This window comes from Paroedura picta, chromosome 10 (assembly GCF_049243985.1).
Source record: "Paroedura picta isolate Pp20150507F chromosome 10, Ppicta_v3.0, whole genome shotgun sequence".
NCBI lineage: Eukaryota > Metazoa > Chordata > Lepidosauria > Squamata > Gekkonidae > Paroedura > Paroedura picta.
The window spans coordinates 52,409,498-52,429,605 of NC_135378.1; the positions used below are offsets into that span (position 1 = coordinate 52,409,498).

At 40.9% G+C, this 20,108-nt stretch overlaps 2 protein-coding genes across 4 annotated transcripts in view; one reads left to right on the forward strand and one right to left on the reverse strand.

The window, feature by feature from the left end:
• Positions 1-3,458, reverse strand: part of EDNRA (endothelin receptor type A) — a 29,049-nt gene extending 25,591 nt beyond the window's left edge. The window contains exon 1 of one of the 2 annotated variants that reach the window (XM_077300159.1): positions 3,328-3,458. The gene's annotated coding sequence lies outside the window, so the exon portion shown is untranslated. Of the gene's footprint in view, positions 1-1,010; positions 1,166-3,327 lie in introns of those variants that run through there. The other variant, XM_077300160.1, reaches the window with a different exon arrangement.
• TTC29 (tetratricopeptide repeat domain 29) overlaps positions 1-20,108 on the forward strand; it is a 358,212-nt gene that overhangs the window by 37,419 nt on the left and 300,685 nt on the right. The gene's annotated exons all lie outside the window — the stretch shown is intronic.

The window sequence follows — 20,108 nt, forward strand, 5'->3', positions numbered from 1 at the left end:
ACGCTGCTTTCAAGAAATCATAAATTTAAAATTGTAATTATTCGTGTCCATTAAATGAGCTACAGATACACAAACATTTAAAATCTCAATTAATTTCACAGACGCAATGATTAGAACCATGATGTGTAATCCCAATACAATGCTACAAACTTAATGGTAGAGCATTTAGAAATTTGTTCCAATAAAGGCAACGCAACACTCCCATAGACGTCTGCTTACAATCAGTATGTCAAACCTCGAATCCTAAATCCATCCTCAATCCTCAACTAAGCATGATATCTGGAAGTAAATGGCACCAATTTCCATAAAATATGTTCAATGAAAAGTGCTTAGGGACAAAAATTATATACCTTTAATAAAATACACAGAATATATATTGACATGAAAACTTCTCTGTTTGAAAACTCAGTTGTCCTATTTTTCTTTAAAACAATGTTAGATTTATTTTTAAAAAAACGGAAATGTCTAAAACCATTTTCTTCAAGAGTAAAAGTTAAAACAGCTATTATGTGCCAAAAAGACTCAAAGTAAAAAAAAACTTGATTAGATCCCACCAGTGACTCAGTTCCTTTCTTATGCATCATCTTTCTTGTTTCCATTATAAGTTAGTTATTATAGTTATATATCGCCCTCCTTTGAGATTCAAGGCAGTTTACAGATAACATAAAAGTTATAAGACAGGCACAATACGGTTCAGCAATAACATAAGATAATAACAACAGCACTAACTGCAATAACAATAACATCCAGTAACAATAACTTTGCTAATAACCGAAACATTGACGTGTCAACTATAACCGCATAGGTTATTTCCTGTTCTTCTCTGCCTTATCCAGAGCATGATCAATAGTAACAATGATCGATGGATCAGTGATAACCCTGAGTTCTGGGGAAGAAAGGCAGAATATGTGCAGTAAATAAATGTTGCCGAGTATATTGATGGGAAGCTCAAGACACAATCCAAAATGCACTTTACTTGGGTTTACCTCATTGAATTTAGTGGGACTTACTTCAAATTTGAACATACATAGGATTGGGATCCATGTGTCCTTGATTTCAATATAGATTGTGCCAAAAAAGTTCTGCAAAGCCTGTGATAGATCTCTCATCTTGGAGCCTCTAGCAGGCATTGAACCCTAGACCTTGTGGCTGCAAAGCATATGCTCCAGGGCAGAAATTTTACCCTCTCCAAATCAGTGCCATATTCTGACCTGGCAGCCACTAAGAATCAACAGGAAAACTGTCCAATTCCCAAGTCCCATGATAATAAACATTAAAATAACAAGAACAATTTCAGTATAAATCAGGGGTAGTCAAACTGCGGCCCTCCAGATGAGCCCCTGCTAGCATTCATGAATGCTGGCAGGGGCTCATGGGAATTGTAGTCCATGGACATCTGGAGGGCTGCAGTTTGATTACCCCTGATAGCTCAGAAATCCTATAAGTATGCATTTGGGGATCACAGGGCACTAGCCACACATGTAAACACTTAAAGTTATAGCAGAGAATAGAAAGTATTAAAGACTCAGGAGTTCTTTTTGTGTTAGCTTCTTTGGGGGAAAAAGTTGTGCCTTAAATAATGGGAACCTAAACTGTTTTGAGGCTGTGTGGCATAATGGTTAGACTGGTGGACTAGGAAGTGGGAGGGTCAGGTGTGAATTCCTATTCTAACAAGGAAGCAAGCTCGCTGGGTGACTTGTAGCGAGTTCTCAGCCTAACTTAACTGAAAAGACTCCAGTTGTGAGGATAAAATGGAGAAGGGGATAACAATTTAAACTGTGTTGGGTCCCCATTGGGGAGAAAAGTGAGCAAAAATTTCTAATAAATTTGCTAACCTTCCCTTAATAAGGCTTTAATCACTCTGGCTCAATACATCTAGATAGTCATTACAGAGTAGGGCATAAAAACAGTGAAATCAGCTAACTCTAAAAGCCAGATGTGGGGATTTAAACGTGATCCAGAGCTACCAGAATGCTATCTTCCAAGCAAGTTACAGAGCCCATACTCTTGTTTAATCCCTACAATTCCTGCTTCTGTCATGTTTTCCCCTTCTTCTGTACCCCCTACATCTCCCTTTCTGCACACCATGCACCAGCTTCTACTTCAGTCAACAATATCCACAGACCCCATTTGCTCCTCTGGCTGTGTTTGAACAGGGAAGGTAATGTCAGGTTTTTACCATGATCCAAATTTCACATGGATGCTGAGATTTTCTCAAATTTCTATGCTCAATGAATTTAAAGTGATTTTGAGTGGCTCTAAATCAACCGTAACTTTCTGTGCATTATAAATAGGATTCTTCCCAGTTCAATGAGGCTAGCTATCTGACCCTAAAAAAGTGATCGCAACTTGGTGGGGGGGAATTAATTACAACCAAATGCACATACGTGGAACATACTTCTATGTATGCATAGGCTCAGATTGCATGTTTGCAACCTTATGTACAAGGGAGTGAGTCTCATTCAATACAATAGGATTTTTGTCTAAGAAAACAGGCCAAATCAACAACCCTGAAACCAACAGCATTCGAATGAGTTGTGACCATGTTCTATTCCATTACTTAAAATGCAAAGGATATTTTTTCCCACATGAAGATGAACTATTTATAATTGATCTTAGCCAGACTAATCTCTAGTGATGTTAGTTTTGGAAGGCGGTCAAGTGGGATTTACTTCCTGGGGGGAGGGGGGAGTCAAGCTGGTTAGGATAACTTGATGCGCATGGAGCTGAAGTCCGTTGACCAAGAGACCCACAAAAGAGCAGTCTAAGAAGTTGTGAGGACCCTTCTCTATACAAGTTGTCCAGGACTCTGGGCTAAACTAGGGTTTACTAAGCAGGATCCATTCATTCCACAGACTGTTTTAGCTTGCACCATCTCTGCCGCTGTCTCTTCGACTCCTCCAAGCCCTCCCGCAATGGGGAAGAATCCGGGGGGGGGGGGGGGAGGGAGCGGACGAAGGGCCAGAGGGGAAAGGGTTATGCGCCCCCCGACCCGAGATCCCGGCGGCGGTTTTCACTCAAGGCGGGGGGGGGGGGGCGTTCTCGGGGCTCCCGCATGCGGGCAGACTGCACAGACAAAGCCCAGCCCAGCCCGCTCCGTTTCCTCGGGAGGGATCGGGGACGGTCCGCCTGCTCGTCTCCTGCCCCATCGGAGCGTCAGTGTGCCGGCCAGGGAGCGGTGCCCCAAGTCCAGCGCGCTTTCTCTCCAGCCAAGACGGCAGCTGCTGCAGCCGGCCGAACCCAGCGCCCGAGCCTCACGCGCCGTCCCGGCCCCCCACGACCCCGCCCGGTCTTGCGCCCACGGAAAGAGCCCGGCGCCGACTGTACCGTGGAGGGGTCCCGGGCCCGTGCCTTGAAGGCGGAAAGAACTCCTCGCGAAGCCTCCGCTCTCCGTCCCTCCGTCTGGCTGGCTGGGAGTCAGGCTCTCCAGCTCCGCCGCCTCAGCACCCCCCCCCCCGCCCTCCTTCCCTCCCTCCCCCAACTGAACCCTCCAGCCCGAGCGGAGCCCCGGCCAATGTGAGAACTCTAAGGCGGCCTCCCGAGTCCGGGCAAAAAAAGAGACGGAGGACGCGAAGTTGCTTAACCGTTTCCTCCCTGGATAAGGGGGGGGGGCGGTGTGCCCACTCACTTCGGGGAAGCAGGGGAGACGGCAGCAGCCGGGATTGGCAGGCCCGGGCAGCCCGCTGGAAGGACCCGCGACAGAGAAGAGGAGCACACAAGCGCCACAGCGTTCCTGGCCAGACTCCCAATCCGGTGCAACGAGAGACACACTTTCCCACCTGGTCATTAACAGGGATAGATTCCAATTAAGAGTATTTTAATTATGAACAAACTTAGGAAAACCATCACTAGGAAGTGGCCGAAATGCAGGAACTCTGGAATAGAGCCGTAGTGTATTAAAAGATAAACAGATCAACCTTTCAATCCTGACTCTGTTTCTCTCTTGTATTTGTATCTCACCCTACTTCCAAGAAACTCAGCATACAACTTTGCTCCCTTTTTATCTTCACAGCAAACCTGTACAGTAGCAGAGACTTAAAAAAAAGTAGTTGACAGGCCGAGGGTAACCCACCTAGCTTCATGACTGAAAGATTTCCATAACACTCTGAATGCTACACCACACTTTGTGATTTCCTGTCCATGGCGCGTTGAGGCCGGAAAATAGTTTTTAATAGTTATGGATCAGGCCTGATGTACAACAGGGTTGCTTCAGCTTCTGAGGAGGGATTGCTGCTCAGCTTGAGGTGCAGAAAGCTCCACTTTCAGTCCACAACATCTCTAGGCAGAAGGACAATGTGGTAGGTGATGTAAAAGACCACAGCCTTGAAACACCGAAAAGCAGACAGCATGGACCTTGATTAAGGTGACCAGATTTTAGCATTGGTAAAGCGGGACACCATTGACCGGGGGGTTCTTGATTAAAAATTTGGTCTATATGGAGCAACAAATTTTTTCATAGAACACATAGAATGCAAAAATAGTATTGTAATATATATTTTTTACTTGCAACATAAGTACAATTTGCCAGATGCCCCCAGATGTCCCTTCAAAAGTGGGACAATCTGGTCACCTTAACCTTGATGGATCCGTGTAAGGCAGCTTCGTGTGTAGCTTGCTCCTGTATACTCTTTCAAATGATGCTACTCCAGATATCAATTTGATATTATATATTTGCAGCAGCTTAAAGTAAATTTACATCTGTATGTTAGTCACTTCCAAAGAGAATATCCCCTTCGTTTTACTGAAAAGGAACTGAGGTTCTAAGACGGCAACTCAGCAAAGACCAATGAAATGAACAAACAGCCGAGCAAAACTGTGTATCCTTTTCAAGTCAGCAAGGCATTCTCTCACTGTTGTCACTGTAACTGTAATACAATCCTTAGTACAGTTCACCCTTCTAAGCCTGTCGCCTAATGGACTTAAATGGGTGTAACTCTTCTTTAGGACTGTACTGTTAAGCGGGTTTATATTTTCTGGCATGCATTCTTTAGTGTAGACTAAAATCCAGTCTCAAGTAGGTTGCATGAATCTGTCAGTAGTCACATACCAGCTGATCAATGGGCTAGCACAGTCAGCTCTGCCCATCCTTCTCATTTTTAAAGAGGGGCGAAGTTCTTTATTCTTTGAATGAGAAATTATCCTTTGGACAAGCATCTCCAGCTGCATGCTTCCTTCTGGATGACATAATGCAGGGGTAGCTAAACTGCGGCCCTTCAGATGTCCATGGATGACAATTCCCATGAGCCCCTGCCAGCGAACGCTGGCAGGGGCTCATGGGAATTGTAGTCCTTGGACATCTCGAAGGCTGCAGTTTAGCTACCCCGGCGTAATGGGTACTCAGCAGCTAGGGACTCTGGGCGCATTGATGTAGCCTCATGTACGCAGCACCTGATTGGCAGAAAACCTATCAAGGGAGCCAGTTTCTGGATGTATCACCTTCACTTGAGTGGGGTGTTCTTGCACAAATGTAGGCAAAACACAACAAATGTTCTGAGACCATAATAGCATTGTAAAAATGCCCCATTAGATTCAATTAGTGCCTGCCCTTTCACAAGTACTTCAAACCCTTCTTCTTCAATGACATATGTAAATAGGAGGTACGAGATAGTGGAGGTTTGCAGCCTGCAGAGTTGAAACAAATAGCCCTCCAGCTACAAAAATACTTTGTAGTAACTGTATTCTAGACACCCAATTTCATTAATAATGAGATTGTTTCAAAATCTAAAAATGATCAGCAATCATCCATAGAGCAAATGAATGGCTTGCTAACAAATTAAATGGGAATTCCATTAGTCTGCAAAGGGCTTCTGGGTCATGGCTGTTTCTTCCCTCGGTGCAGACACAAAGCAGTTAACAATTCCCCCCCCCAAAGCAACAGAATATCATAAATTCTATAAAACGTTTAAATACTGATCACAAAGCAACAAATATAGCTGCCATCCATAAGCTAATGTGGAGAAAGTAACTGGCAGGAGAGCTGCCACTGCTGTTGAAGAGCTGCTCCTCAAACAGGCCTGCAGGCTTTTCTTGGTTACTTGGGAAATGAATGAAATCTATTCAGCTGGTCTTTTTGTGGTGATTAGGAGTGCTGTGGCATCTTAAAGATGAACACAATTGCATTTTACCATAAACTTTGGCAGACTAGACCAACTTCTACAGATGTGCAGTGAAGAAGTGGAATGCAGTCCATGGATGTGCATTTTGGAATTAAGATAAGGCTACTAGCTCTGAGTTTGGGAATGCCTGGAGATTTGGGAAGCAGAGCCTGGGGAGACAAGGATTTGGGGAGTGGAAGGACCTCACCAGGATATCATGTGACAGTGTCCACCTTTCAAAGCAGCCATTCTCTCCAGGGGAACTGATCTCAGTTGTTTGGAGATCAAAGGTAATAGCATGAGATCTCCAGGTACCACTTGGAGGTTGGCAAACCAAAAGTGCCCCATTTATTTTCTTCTGCAACAGTCTGCCCCACGCAAGTAGCTGTGTTAGTCAAGTCATTCTTCCCAATGGCCATCAGATAGAATCCTTTGCATTCTTTGCTTAATTTAAAAACTCTGAGGAGCGTTTTCTCTAAAATGAAAAGGGAGAATGTTCTTTGCCCTCTCTGTTTGGTCTGTCTTTCCAGTTTCCTGCATTGTCCTGCATCACAACATAAAGTTGTTTTCTTTTGGATGACAGACACCGTTTTATGTCAGCTTCGCCTGGGTGCTTTCGGTAAACGATCACAGGTCTAAGCTGAGTGCACAGAGACAGGACGAAAACACATCTGCAGTGGCAGTCTTGAAATGTGGTTTAGCCTATGCTTGTTTTGTTGGCCTATGAGTTACACATATATTTTAACAGTAATATAATGCAGTAAGAAAATTCCTGGAGAGCTACTGTCTAAGATGGATCCTGGCAGCCTGAAGTCTAACCATATACTGTCTATCAGCTCATCCTTATCCATGTGCTTGTTAAACCTCTCAAAAAATGCCAAAAAGTTGAAGAGGTACGGCTTCCTGTTGCAGAAGCTATACTTATTTTTCCTCAGCAGACTACTCTTTTGTTTATCTAAATACTCCATGTATGGCCTGTCCTTCTGTCCAATGGGGAACCAAGCAGCTAGTATAGTTTACTTTACCTCTATTTTATCCTTACAAACATCCCTGTGGTCCCATTACACATGAGGTGAGTTAGAGTTAGACTCACAGAAAGATGTTCATCAACCTTTGAAGCCATGCAGGCCATTTTGTTCATAGCAGTATGACGCAAGAAGGGCTTCAGTATTTCCTCCTGCCCCCTTTTTTTGCATGCAGAAGCAGCTTGCTATGTTTGCCCCACTGCCAGGGACCATTAATCTTCATCCACAGGCTCCCAGGACACATAGTCCTAACCACTGGACAAACGGAGCCCATTCACGGAGAACGAACATTTCCAGCAAGGATTCCTGTTCTCCATTCCATTTCAGAAGAAATCTGCTTGGTCTTCCTATGTAAACTGTTAGGCAGCTGGGTTTCCATTGGGTATTGATTATCCTGATATTATTCCTGGTCAGCTGTTGCTCATCTTTGCCATACATTTTTAAAGAAATATGGACTCTAGTATAGTTTACATTTGCTCATATATAGCTGATGTGCCACTTAAACAGATGCACAGACCACTGTTTCATGTACTGCATACTGCCAATCAGCTTCTTTATGTACAGCTTACAGCCTTGAAAGGTAATGAAATGTGAAAATTATATAGTGATACTATGATCATGCAGTCCAAAAGACTCTAAGATACTATCTGATAGAGATATTTAGCATAGTTTAATAAAATATAAAGAAGTTGATTTTAATAAAATAGGGGTTCAGCTTCTAACAGAAATTCCCTATTTATAGATTGTTTTATGTAGTAACAAGCTTATGTGTCCATAATCATCAATATGGTATATGTAGGTATATTTTCTCCTTGAACAAGATATTTTCCATTGATTATATTACATCCAAATGAAACAATACATGTGACATTCAAATGTCTGGGGAGAGACCAATGGTAAAAGAATCTGCTTTGCATATAGGAAACCGTATGTTCAGTCCATGGAATCTCCAGTTAAAGAAAAGGAGATAACTGATTTGAGTTTATCCTGGTTTAGAGGTAGATTAAGCAATATGATAGTTAAGTTTGTAAGGCACTTGAAAATATTTTCCCAGATGTTTCTATTTAAGAAAATAAGATGCAGACTAAATGGTATGAAACTCCTTTGTCTGAGATCCTGGAGAACCACTGCCTAACAATGGAACTATTGACCTTGACAGATGAATGGTCTGATCCAATATGGCAGCTTCACGTGTTAAAATGTTTTAAAGATCAATCTCTATAAAGATTATCATTTCAAAGGGTAGCTGTGTTTGTCTGCCGTAGAACAGCTAGATTCAAGTCCAGACACACCTTACAGACAAACAAGATCTTTGATGTATCAGCTTTTGAGATCAAAGCTCCCTTAGACAGATCTAACTGGACTTGAGTCTATCTGTTCTATTAAAATTGTGATTCTGTATTGAGTGGTTCAGAACGTGCATTGCTGAATGTCTTGCAATTTATTTGGGTTACTTGCTTTTATCTACGTGAAGTGTTCTCCCTGTAGGAGAAGTGACATATGTAGCAGGCCTCGACTTTAGCTCTATTCCATAAGCCAAGCATTCACAGACAGGTGAGGTAATTTGCTCAGGGTTTGCTGAGCCAGTGAAAGCCAAATGTTTTATTAATTTAGGGAGAAAAAATCAATGGAAAGTATCTTAACCCAAAATAAGCTCTATACGCATGATCCATCTAAAATTAACACAAGAGCATATTGGTTCAATAAGTGGAATAAACTTTAATGAATGAATGAATGAATGAAATGAGCTGGGCACATGGTTAACCTTCCCACTGATAGCAACATAAATAAGCCTGGAGTGAGAACTGCCATGGTATTGTTGTTATAGTGTCGGCTAGCAACTGGCAGATCTAGATCTGAATTTCCATTGTATCATGGAAACTAACTGGGTGACTTTGGGTCAGTTACTCCCTCTCTCAGTCTATCCTATCTCACAGTGTTGTATTAAGAAAAAAATGGGGAGGAAGACAACCATGGGAAGTTGCTCTGGGTCCCCATTGGAGAGAAAAGCTGAATGTAAATAAATGCATATGTCGCTACAAACTTTGACTAGATTATGCCTTGTGTATAAATTCATGCAGTGAGTCATAATTAAAGTGGAATTTTCTTCATGGCAACTCTTAGCTGTCTGTTAAAGAATAAAAACTGTCAGTAACTTCAGAAATGTTGAGTTGTTTTCTTGGGCCTTGAGCTGGCTCAAACTGTTTGGCCATAGTTTTAAGCTCAGACAAAAAAATCATGAAATAATTGATAATTTTTAAATCTTTCTGATTAATCTTTTTAAAATCTTTCTGAGAAAAAAGGCCTACAGTCAGGCAACCGCATCCTGTATGCTGTTTAGTTCTGAATAGATAATATATTTTTTAGTCAGAGGCTGGCATATACCGTCCTTGCCTTACTATTTCTAGATTTGTTATTTGCTACAAATGGCTTGGAGGGAAGGAGCTGTTTCTCTCAGGATAAATGGGAATAGTTGGATTTTACCCTTAGGAAAAAAATTAGGAAATGCATCTTTATAATTTAATTTGTTACCATTATAATACCTGACAAATGAAAACAAGGACATCAATTTTCCACATTATGTATAACCTATCTGAGTTCATCCTTGTTTAGTGATGAATTAAACAAAATGACTGTTATGTTTTTAAAGAACTTGAAAATGTTTTCCCAGATGTTTCTATTTTAAAAAGTAAGATGCTAGTATAAATTCAATCCTTTAGAACCCATGCATATTTATGCTTGTCATATTCACAATCCTGCTACTTTAAAAACTTAAATTAATGAGGTAAAAAGTACAAGTATTAGACTAATGCAAATAAAGTTCATGAATAAGCTAAACAAAATATTATTTTCCAAAATGTCTGAGCTGTGACAAGACTTGATACTATCCCCTTCAATAGCTGCATGCCCTGCATGCATACAAAAAGCTGGATCAAAAGGCTATTGATGTATTTAGAGTGTGCCTATAGCACAATATGTATGTATCAAGAATAGCCCTCTGCCTCATTTGTAGAGTAAATAGAAACAAGGCAGACTCTTTGAAAACAGTTTTGGCCTCGGTAGCTTGTAAGATGAAGAGATCAAGCAGCATCACTATGTAGTCCATGCAAGGGACAGACAGATGTGAAAGAATTTAACTTATATAGGCCTCAAGTCCATATCCCTGTTTAAAGTCTGCTCTATGAAATCATGTGTTAGCTATTCTCTGTTGATATACTTTTATGAATGGATTATCAACTAACTTTAAACCCTCATTTGTAAGGATTTCATATAGGCTCTATTTTTTTCACCTGAAATATATAACTAATTTTGTTTTAATTTCATACTTTAAATATCGAACATATATGTTATTGTCAGCTGTTTCCCCCCAATAATGTTTTATAAGAATGTAAGAGAAGCCATGTTGGATCAGGCCAATGGCCCATCCACTTCAGTGCAATTTCACACAGTGGCTAAAAAACCACGTGCCATCAGGAGGTCCTCCAGTGGGGCCAGAACTCCCACTGTTGCCCCCATGCCATGCACCAAGAATACAAAGCATCTCCACCCCAGAAACAGTGTTCCATCTAAGCCTTGTGTTCACAGTTATTATGCGGAGGTTCACAGCTATTAACTATAGCCTATAGTGCAAGTGACACGTGAAGATGATATGATAATGAGTCAGAATGGGTTGTTTAGTCCAGGGGTAGTCAACCTGTGGTCTTCCAGATGTTCATGGACTACAATTCCCATGAGCCCCTGCCAGCAAATGCTGCAGGGGCTCATGGGAATTGTAGTCCATGAACATCTGGAGGACCACAGGTTGACTACCCCTGGTTTAGTCATCCCTACTTTACATTTCATCCTTCAACCCGTTAATACAGCCAATGTGAGTTCAAAAGAAAAAAAAATCATCCTTTTTGGCTATATATTGTTGTGCAGTCTCAGATGACAGGCTAACCACAAGCCACATGAAAAACATTTTGGAACTGCTTTATGAATTTAATCAGTTCTTTAATCAAATGGTTGAAGCACATGTGGCCGGTGGCCTAAAGCTTGTGATGAATGAGTGAATTAGAATTTCCCTCTCACTTCAGCTGTTGCAATGTAAGCAGAAACTAGGATAAATAAAATCAGAAGAAGAGGAGTTGGTTTTTATACCCTGCATTTCACTGCCCAAAGAAGTCTCAAAGTGGGCTACAATTGCCTTCCCTTCCTCTCCTCACAACAACCACCTTATGAGGTAGGTGACGCTGAGAGAGCTCAGGGAGAACTGTGACTGATCCAAGGTCACCCAACTGGCTGCATGTGGAGGAGTGGAGAATCAAACTGGTTCTCCATATTAGAGGCCTCTGCTCTTAAACACCACACCACGCTGGCTCTCGGCTAAATAAGCAGTCTTACTAACATCTGCCATACCTCCAGACAGACCTACAATAGTGCCAGCAGATGGTGGCAGATTCTGACCACCCGTAGGATGAGTGAAAAGGTGCCATTGTCAGCTCCCCCTCCATCTCTATTCATTGGTTGAGAGCTAGGATTGCCAAACTACAGGTATTACCTGGAGATCTCCAGGGATTACAACTGCTCTCCAGTTGCAATCCCGTAGAGAAAATGGCCACTTTGGAAAGCAGACTCAGTGGCATCATACACTATTGAAGTGCCTCCCCTCTCCTCTAAACATCACTCTGCTTTTTAAGGTTAATCACACCTTACTTCGAAACTGAACAGATGTCTTTTGCCACTTTAAGAAACTCTGTCAATCAAACATGCACAATTGGTTTATTTTGTTTTAATGATCACATTACTGAGTTGTCTGTTGGCCATAGAATTGTTGCCACTTCAAAGGCTAATATTTTATTCCACCATACGTTTCCATGAACTAGACACACTTCTTCAGAGGCTAGTTGTGGATGCTCACTCAGTAATCATTTTTTGCAGCAGTATGAAATGCAGATGTTACAGAATACAATATAATGAAATACAGATGGTACAGAATAAGATATAATAATTCTAGAAAAATACATTCACTATGCTATGCTACTGTCTGCAGCCCCAACTCTATTTTCAGGAAGAGTCTAAAAAACGGAGCCAAATTGAGGTGGCTAGAGATGAAATGCCAGGCCTACTGGGGAAATGAAAAACCAATAAGTCTCCAGGTCTGACGGCATACATCTGAGAGTTCTTATGGAACTCAGATGTGAGATCATTGATCTGCTAATCCTCCTATCATTAAATTACGTCTCTGTAGAAGAAGACCTGAGAGTAGCAAATGTGGCAGCAATTTTTTACAAGGGATCCAGAGAGGAACCAGGAAGTCATAGGCCAGTCAGCCTAATATCTGTCCCAGGCAATCAAAGATAGAATTGTTAGGCACACAGAGAAACAAAGTTTGCTGAGATAAAATAAATTTGGCTTCTGCAAAGGACAGTCCTGCCTCACCATCCTTTTTTGGTTCTTTGAGAAAATGAATAAGCATGTAGGCACTGTTGACCTGGTAGGTACACTTGGACCGTTTCCACATGGAGGGGTAAAATGCATGTATCCTTCTGCTTGCAAACATGGGATGGTAAACCTTGTGTTTGCAGTCCTCCATAGGAAGACCCCTCCCATGTTTTCCCTCTAACCCATCATAGCTTTTTGCCCCCCGAGAAGGCTGCAAGAGAAAACAAGCTGAACTTCTTCCCCTCCTCCTTGGCTTGTCAATCACAGCAAGCCATCAATCACAGCATAGTGGTTCTCTTGTGGACTGAAACTTTCTTCCTCCTTGAGCTCTGAAACTAATTTTTAAAAAGATGTTAAAGGTTTTTAAAGCATTTTACATTTAAAAACACTTCCACGTTGCTACGGAGAAATGCCAGAATTATACAGCACCCTCCCTTTGGGATTCATGGTGTTTTGGACTCTATTTATGTCTGGGTAGATGTGTGAGAGGCTGGTAATGGTAACTGGACCCCAATGTGTGGTTGTGTGTGAACAGTGGGCTTAAAAACAAAGTACACACATGCCTGAACGATCAGGAGAATGCTGCTTCAACATGCACCCCCCCCTCTTTCCCCATTCATTCCCACCTCCAGAAATGGATTGTGCTTTGCCTGCCTGATTTGTGAAAGGCTGAACATGGTAACTGGAGCCCGAAGGCTTAAAAAAAAGGACCATGCATGCCTGGATGATTGGGAGAGGGCTGCTCCAACACACACACCTTTCCTCATTCATTCCCCACCTCCAGAAAACACAAATAGGAGTGTGTTTTGCCTGACTAATCCCAAAAAGATGGTGAACACTTTAAAGAAGATTTTATTTCACCTTTGACAATGTAGATTTGTTGTCCCACAGCAATGCAGACCGCATCGTTTAAAAAATAATAATAATACTTGGATAAGGAAAAGGAGGGGGGTGGCTGTGAGGGCACGACAATGCTAGTGATACTTTCACATGTTTTCCCCTCCGGGTTGCCCCTGGTTGCTCACTGATGGGATGCGAGATAAAAAGTGGCATATCTGCCCAAAAATCAAGCCAGCCCCTAGACAGCCTTGGGATGCAGATGATGTCATGTGGAGGGGGCTCTAAAACCTGCTAGCAACCAGAGGCAGATTCCTCATGTGGAAATGGTCTTGGCCTTTCAAAAGGCTTTTGACAAGTTATCTCACCAAAGACTCTTGAGTAAACTTAGCAGGCATGGGATAAGAGGAGGGATTCTTTTAAGGATTAAAAACTGGTTAAATGAGAGGAAGCAAAGAGTAGAAAACAGTAGCCACTTCTTACAATGGAGAGAAGTAAGCAGTGGGGTCCCATAATGATCAGTATTGGGGGTGGAATAATTTAATTTATTCATAAATGATCTGGAAATTGTGGAGAGAAATGTAGTGATCAGGTTTGCAGATGACATAAAATTATTCAGGATGGTGAAACCTAGGCTGATTGTGAAGAGTTCCAGTAGAACCTCCACAAACTGGGCAACAATCATGTCCTAACTTCAAATATAGGCTAATGAGGTCTGAATTTGCTTATACTGGGGAGAATACCGGTTGTATCTCAGTGGAAGCATCAACTCTATTTCAACCTTCCTTAACTTATTTACCATTGAGAAACCCCTGAAAATTCCTCAGGCTTCAAGAAGCCTCAGAAGTAGTGCGATCATACAGAATACGGTTGGGAAGCATAGTTGTGTACATGCCCACTCAGGGTCCCTCCCCTTACCACCCCCCTCCAGGACCGTCATTAGCCTTTTTGGATGGAGGGGTCAACATGACCATATATGTTTAACAAGTTTAAAAAATATATTAAACATTAATTAATTCCCACCCATTCAGGAAACCTTTCCAGGGCTGTCAAGAAACCTCGGGGTTTCACAAACCCTAGTTGAGAAAGCCTGGTCTGTGTTAAGAATTAGTAAGAAAGGCACTGAGAATAAAACTGCCAATATTGTAATGCCCCTATATAGAACTCTGATGCGGCTTCATTTGGAATACTGCATACAGTTCTGGTCACCATATTTCCAAAAGGACATTGCAGAGCTGGACAGAGGAGGGCAACCAAGATGATTAGAAGTTTGGAGCACCCATGAGGAAAGCCTGGAGATAGAAATGGGTTTAAACTACGTGTAGAACAATAATGGCTAGTTATCAGGAAAAAACTGTCACGAGTTGTTCATCAGTGGAATTGGCTCCTTAAGGAGGTAGTGTGCTCCCCTTCTCTGGCAGTCTTTAAGCAGTAGCTGGACAGATACTTAATCCTGGATGCTTTAGGCTGATCCTGCATTGAGCAGGTTAGACTAGATGGCCTGTATAGGCCTTTCCAACTCTATGATTCTAAAAAAATCTAATTTGAATGACTGGTTAGGAACAAGATATATTTGCTTTTTCAAATATTTGTTTATTTGAAGAAAAGGAGCTCATTATTGACTTTTGACTTTTTCCATTGGTTCATGCCAGCAGCCTGTTGTAGAATATATTCTAATAATAGTCACTATCATGCTCTACCTTTTTTCATGGTCTTTTCTTTGTATTTCTGAGAAATCCACAAGGCTATTTTCCCCAAGCTATGATTATTTGATGATGCTAATTCAATATAGTTTGGGGAACCATATGCTGTACAGTATGCAAACCCTTATCATAAACTTTTAATTTCTTATGTTGAGGAAATAAAACCATAGCAATAAAAAAGAGACATGGGAAGTGAGGGCTAATTCACTATCTGATACAAAATATAGTCTTACAACATTTGAATTCGTTATCTGAGGTATTCTTCCATGTTTGAAAGATTTTAAAGGTATACTTCCTGTTTTCCTCCACATTTTAAAAATGAAGTAAATAAAACCTCTTTAATGAAATTTAAGTTAATTTGTTTATAACAATGTTTTGCAAAACTCCAGAAAAACAAACAAAAAAATTGTTAAATTAACAGCCTGAGTGGAAAGAGAGTAAAAAGTGGTCTATGAATAGGTAGAAATGTCTGCTTTTGTGGGACTGTTTCATGAAAGCACAGATGGTGTCAATGATGGCTTTATTTTTCTTTATTTACGAGCCACTCTCATGATGTGCCATGAAGAACATTTTGGAGGAAGTTGCTGCTTCTTTCTCTAGTATACCATAGTAGCATATTTCTTCTTTTCCATCATCTCCTTCAATTTCTTATATTCTTTTAAGCAGAATATCGGTTTCTTTAAAGCACAGCCGTTCCCAATGAGGCTATGAAGTTGGAACTATTGGAATGAAACAGTTATCTTGCAGTAGGTTGAACAGTAGTTGTGGATGCCAAGTTTAAAGACCCTGGGCCATCTTGTTATAGTTAGCGAGCTGGCTTTGAAATAGACTGAGCTATGGCATTGGTAGCAGAACAGCACACATGTCTCCGTAGGGCCTGACAGTTCCTCATCCCAAAGCCACGCATAAACTTGAAGGGATCGATTTTTACTGGTTAGAATCACATAACTACGAGAATGACTTTTTACCTGTACTCCCAGTTTCTTTGAGCAGTTCTAGGAAATTTGTTTGATATGGAATTTCTCTGTCAGAAAAAAGAATTTGCAATCTTTATTCTTTCTGCTTTTTGAAAACAATATTTTTGTGACTGTTTAGTTTGGTGACATGAAATGATCCAAGTATAAGAAAAGAATACAGATAGATTGTCATGATACCTTTTATAGAGAAAGTGACTGATTACACAGCAGCCAGATCCAAGGTCTTCCAACTGATTCTGTGAGAGTATGCACATCTTTCTACTTTCACTGTAGCAATAAAAATCTGAATGAAGAAGTCAAAATAGCATTATCGGTCAGATCATCAATCAAACAACAGAAGCCTAATTATTTTTACATTAGGGCTATAACATTTAGACCCTTTTCTCACTTTTAAAAGGTATAGCCAGTTAACTGGGCATGAGATTTTAAAAAAATGTTAATTGCTTTTAATATCAGTTGCAATAACCCATAGGGATCCGGCTCCATCTTTGAAGAGGCATTCTTCCTTGGTTCTCAGACAGGAAGATAATATTCTAGCAGGCTGGTTTTATTTAATGTCAGTTATTCCCAGCTCTTTTTATGATTCATTATACTACAACACTTGCAATGTGCCAGCAATTTAGCAGATATTTCCCATTTCATTTTAATAGCAGCCCAGAGCAGAATATTACCGTTGTTCATATTCACAGATGAAGAACTACCTGAGATAGTACTTTCTTTAAAGCAACCAGTAATGGCTGTGCAGAGCAGTTTTGAGTGACAACAAAAGAAAAGAGAGAGCTGGAGGAGAACTGCTATAGCTATACAGAGACCCTTGGAAAACATAATTATTGGACTGTGTGGCAGAACAGGCCTGCTTCAGCCTGCAAATTCTATTCTGCCTTGGCCACTCCTTGTCTTTTTGAACTAGGATCTCCATACCATTTTGAGCCATTGGCCAATTTATATTATGCCACAAGGATAGGTCTTTTTTCTTGTTCTGAGTTATCTGAGACCTATTTCAATTAGGTTATTTATAAAATTTGTGTATACTGTTTTTAATGATGTGTTGATTTCATTCTCATGGTCCTCTAGATTCAAGAGAAATGTAGGATAAAATATTAGGAAATTCATAGAAATAAACCTCACAACAATGCCTTTTGTTTAGAAATAGTTTTTTTACAGAAGAAAAAGTTGGCATATCAAGCATCCTTATGTAATTAAATCTATGAGAAAAAACTGTGGAATAGACCAGGTACACAGTGTCCTTGGCTGATGGGACAAGGCAAATGATACAAAGAAAATAGAAACTGTTATTCACGTAAACGTATTTAGATTTTTTCCAGTGAATATTTACAGTACAATCCTTGTTGTTGTTCCCTGGCAGTATATCTAGTTACTTTTGCTTTGTCTTCTTGTATTAAATCTTCCATTGGTGGTTTTTATGATATTTCACAAAACACTCATAAGTAGGAATCCAATAACAGTTAAAGAGCCCACAAGTTCTAAAAACAAGGATCAAATGTCAGATAAATGGAGCAGCCCTCATTTTGTACAAACGGCCATTTCATAAACAGAAGAAAAATGAGCCATAGGCCTTGAATACTTGTGGCTAGGCAGAGTTTCTCTGCAAAGGGCTGTGGGTATAGCTGCAATTGCAGGAGTAGTTTGGAAAGGAGTTGTGATTTGGATAGTCTTATTATCATTCTTTTATTGCTATGTTTTAATGCAAGGAGATATGAGTTGGCTCAACCCATTACTATATATGGCAAAAGCACCTTTCTCCGTCATAATTATTGGAAAATAGAAACATCATGGTATTTTGAGAGCATTATGAAAACACATTCCGTGCCTCTCTCCACTAGACCCATCTTGTTCTCCAGCTCCTAAGGATAGCCAGCTCATGCATTTTCTTCTCCTTTGTTCTTCTTGTAGTCTGTGAGAGCCAAGATAGCAGCTGACCACACTCCCTCTCTCAACAATGCCATTGGGCTCTTGCTTACTGATGTCTCTCTCATCTTAATCTGAGAAGCATTTTTTTATTTGTTTCCAGTAAGGTTTATCTAAAAAAGAGCAGTGATAGAACGAGAGGGGTTAGCTGTGTTTGTCTGTAGCAGTAGAAAAGGGCAGTAGCACCTTAAAAACTAACAAAATTTGTGGCAGGGTATGAGTTTTCATGAGTCACTGAAAAGTGAGCTATGACTCACGTAGCATTGCCAGATGCTGCCATGTTGTAGGCAGGGAAGGGGAGCGCTCACCAGGAGCTCCCTCCCTGCACTTGCCTGGACCCAGAAGAGCATCCAACATGTCAACATAAGAGATGTCAAGGGCGATGCTCTGGCTTTGGGGAAAAGTTAAAGTGAGGGGAGTAATGTCAAAGCAGAGATTCCCCTGATCCCAGCATCCCTAGAGACCCTAGGGATAGCATTCCTAGACTCACGAAAGCTCATACCCTGGCACAAATTTTAAGAGTACTGATGTTTTAAAGCAATGGAATACTGTTTTGCAAATAATGAAAGCAAGAGTCAAAACCAGCATTCTTGCTTATTATTTCAGGGCCTTAAGCCAGAGGAGAAAATATTTTGGGATTTTATTGTAAATTTGGCAATGTTACACAAGTACTGTGAGCAAAACTGTAATGCAGGGCTTCACTTCACATGGTCCCCAGTGCCTATTGCAATATTAGAAGGTGCAGAAAGTCTTTCTATTATGGTGACGGATATTTCAAACCTGACTTTTCAATGTAGTTTTGGATAGATTCAAGTCCAGTCTTAGAAACAAGGTTTTCAGGTATAAGCAATTGAGAACCAAGGCTTCTTTTGTCAGATACAAATCAGCATGGAGATTTCTGAGTACCTAGATCCCAGTCAGAAGGTGGGGAGGGGTGCTGCAAAGAAGGAATTCAGGATGCCAAGGTATAATGTGTATTGTTACCAGATTGATTTGAGCAGAGGAGAAATGCTTGAGGGCAGAAACTTAGCATCTGTAGTAAAATAATGCTATTCAGCCCAGGAAAGTCCATTGTTCTGAATCTGTGAAATTCATTTGTGAAATAACTCAAGTTGAACAATCCATGGTTGTAATCCTTGAACCTTCTCTGTTTGAGGACTGCCATTCTTAGGTCAGCAATGGAATGATCTGGAAGATGTTCTTCCACTATTTTTTTAGTATTGCGATTTTCAATGTCCGATTTATGTCCATTTATTTTTTTACTTAGGGCTTGATTTGTATGTCCAATTTTTATAAGTGTGTATCCACATTAGCAGGATCTGCTGCACACATTCCTCTCTAGAACTAGTAACTTTTTACATTTTAAAGTTCACATCAATTGGTGATTGTTTTGTGTCTTTTTTTTTACCTGTCTGTACTGTAAGCTGGGTTGAATTAAGTTTCCCAGGATCTTAAGGGAAAGAACAACAGCCAAGGTTGCCTCTTGAGATACTATGGAATTTTACAAGTTGTTCATTTCCAGCTAAAACTTGTGGTTTTGCAAAAACCAGACTGTCCCACAGGACCAGCCAGATTTCAAGCCAGTTGCATTTGCAATGTTAGCAGTTATATGATTTGTTTTTAGATTAACACAAAGATCTGAAAGCAGAGCTGTCTTCAGACTTCCACTTTACGCCTGAATCAGAAAGTCATATAGTTGGAGGAGTCTTTATGGAACTTGACTCCAAATTGGAATGGAGTGTTAAATAGAAATGGGCATGACCCAACCCATGGATCCCTGCAAGCCCAGGAAATTGGGTAGTTTGTGACTCGTGAACTGGGCTCATATGGCCATGCCCCTGATGATCACGCACAACCACATGCAGGTCTTACCCCTCTGTGTGTGCTCCCAGGCTTTTTGGGGGGCAGAGTTTCCTCACTTGGTGCACACGTGTTGAGCGTGTGAAGTGTGCAAAAAATCTCTCTTCCAGCCTAGATGGGACTTGGGAGAGTTGTTTTTTTTGTTTCCAGGGCTACTCCAATGATTACCCATTTAGCTTGATAGGCATCCTCATTAGCCAAGAGTAGTGCACCCCTTGGTTTTAATGGGAATGCCTTGGTATGTATAATCCCTGAGGT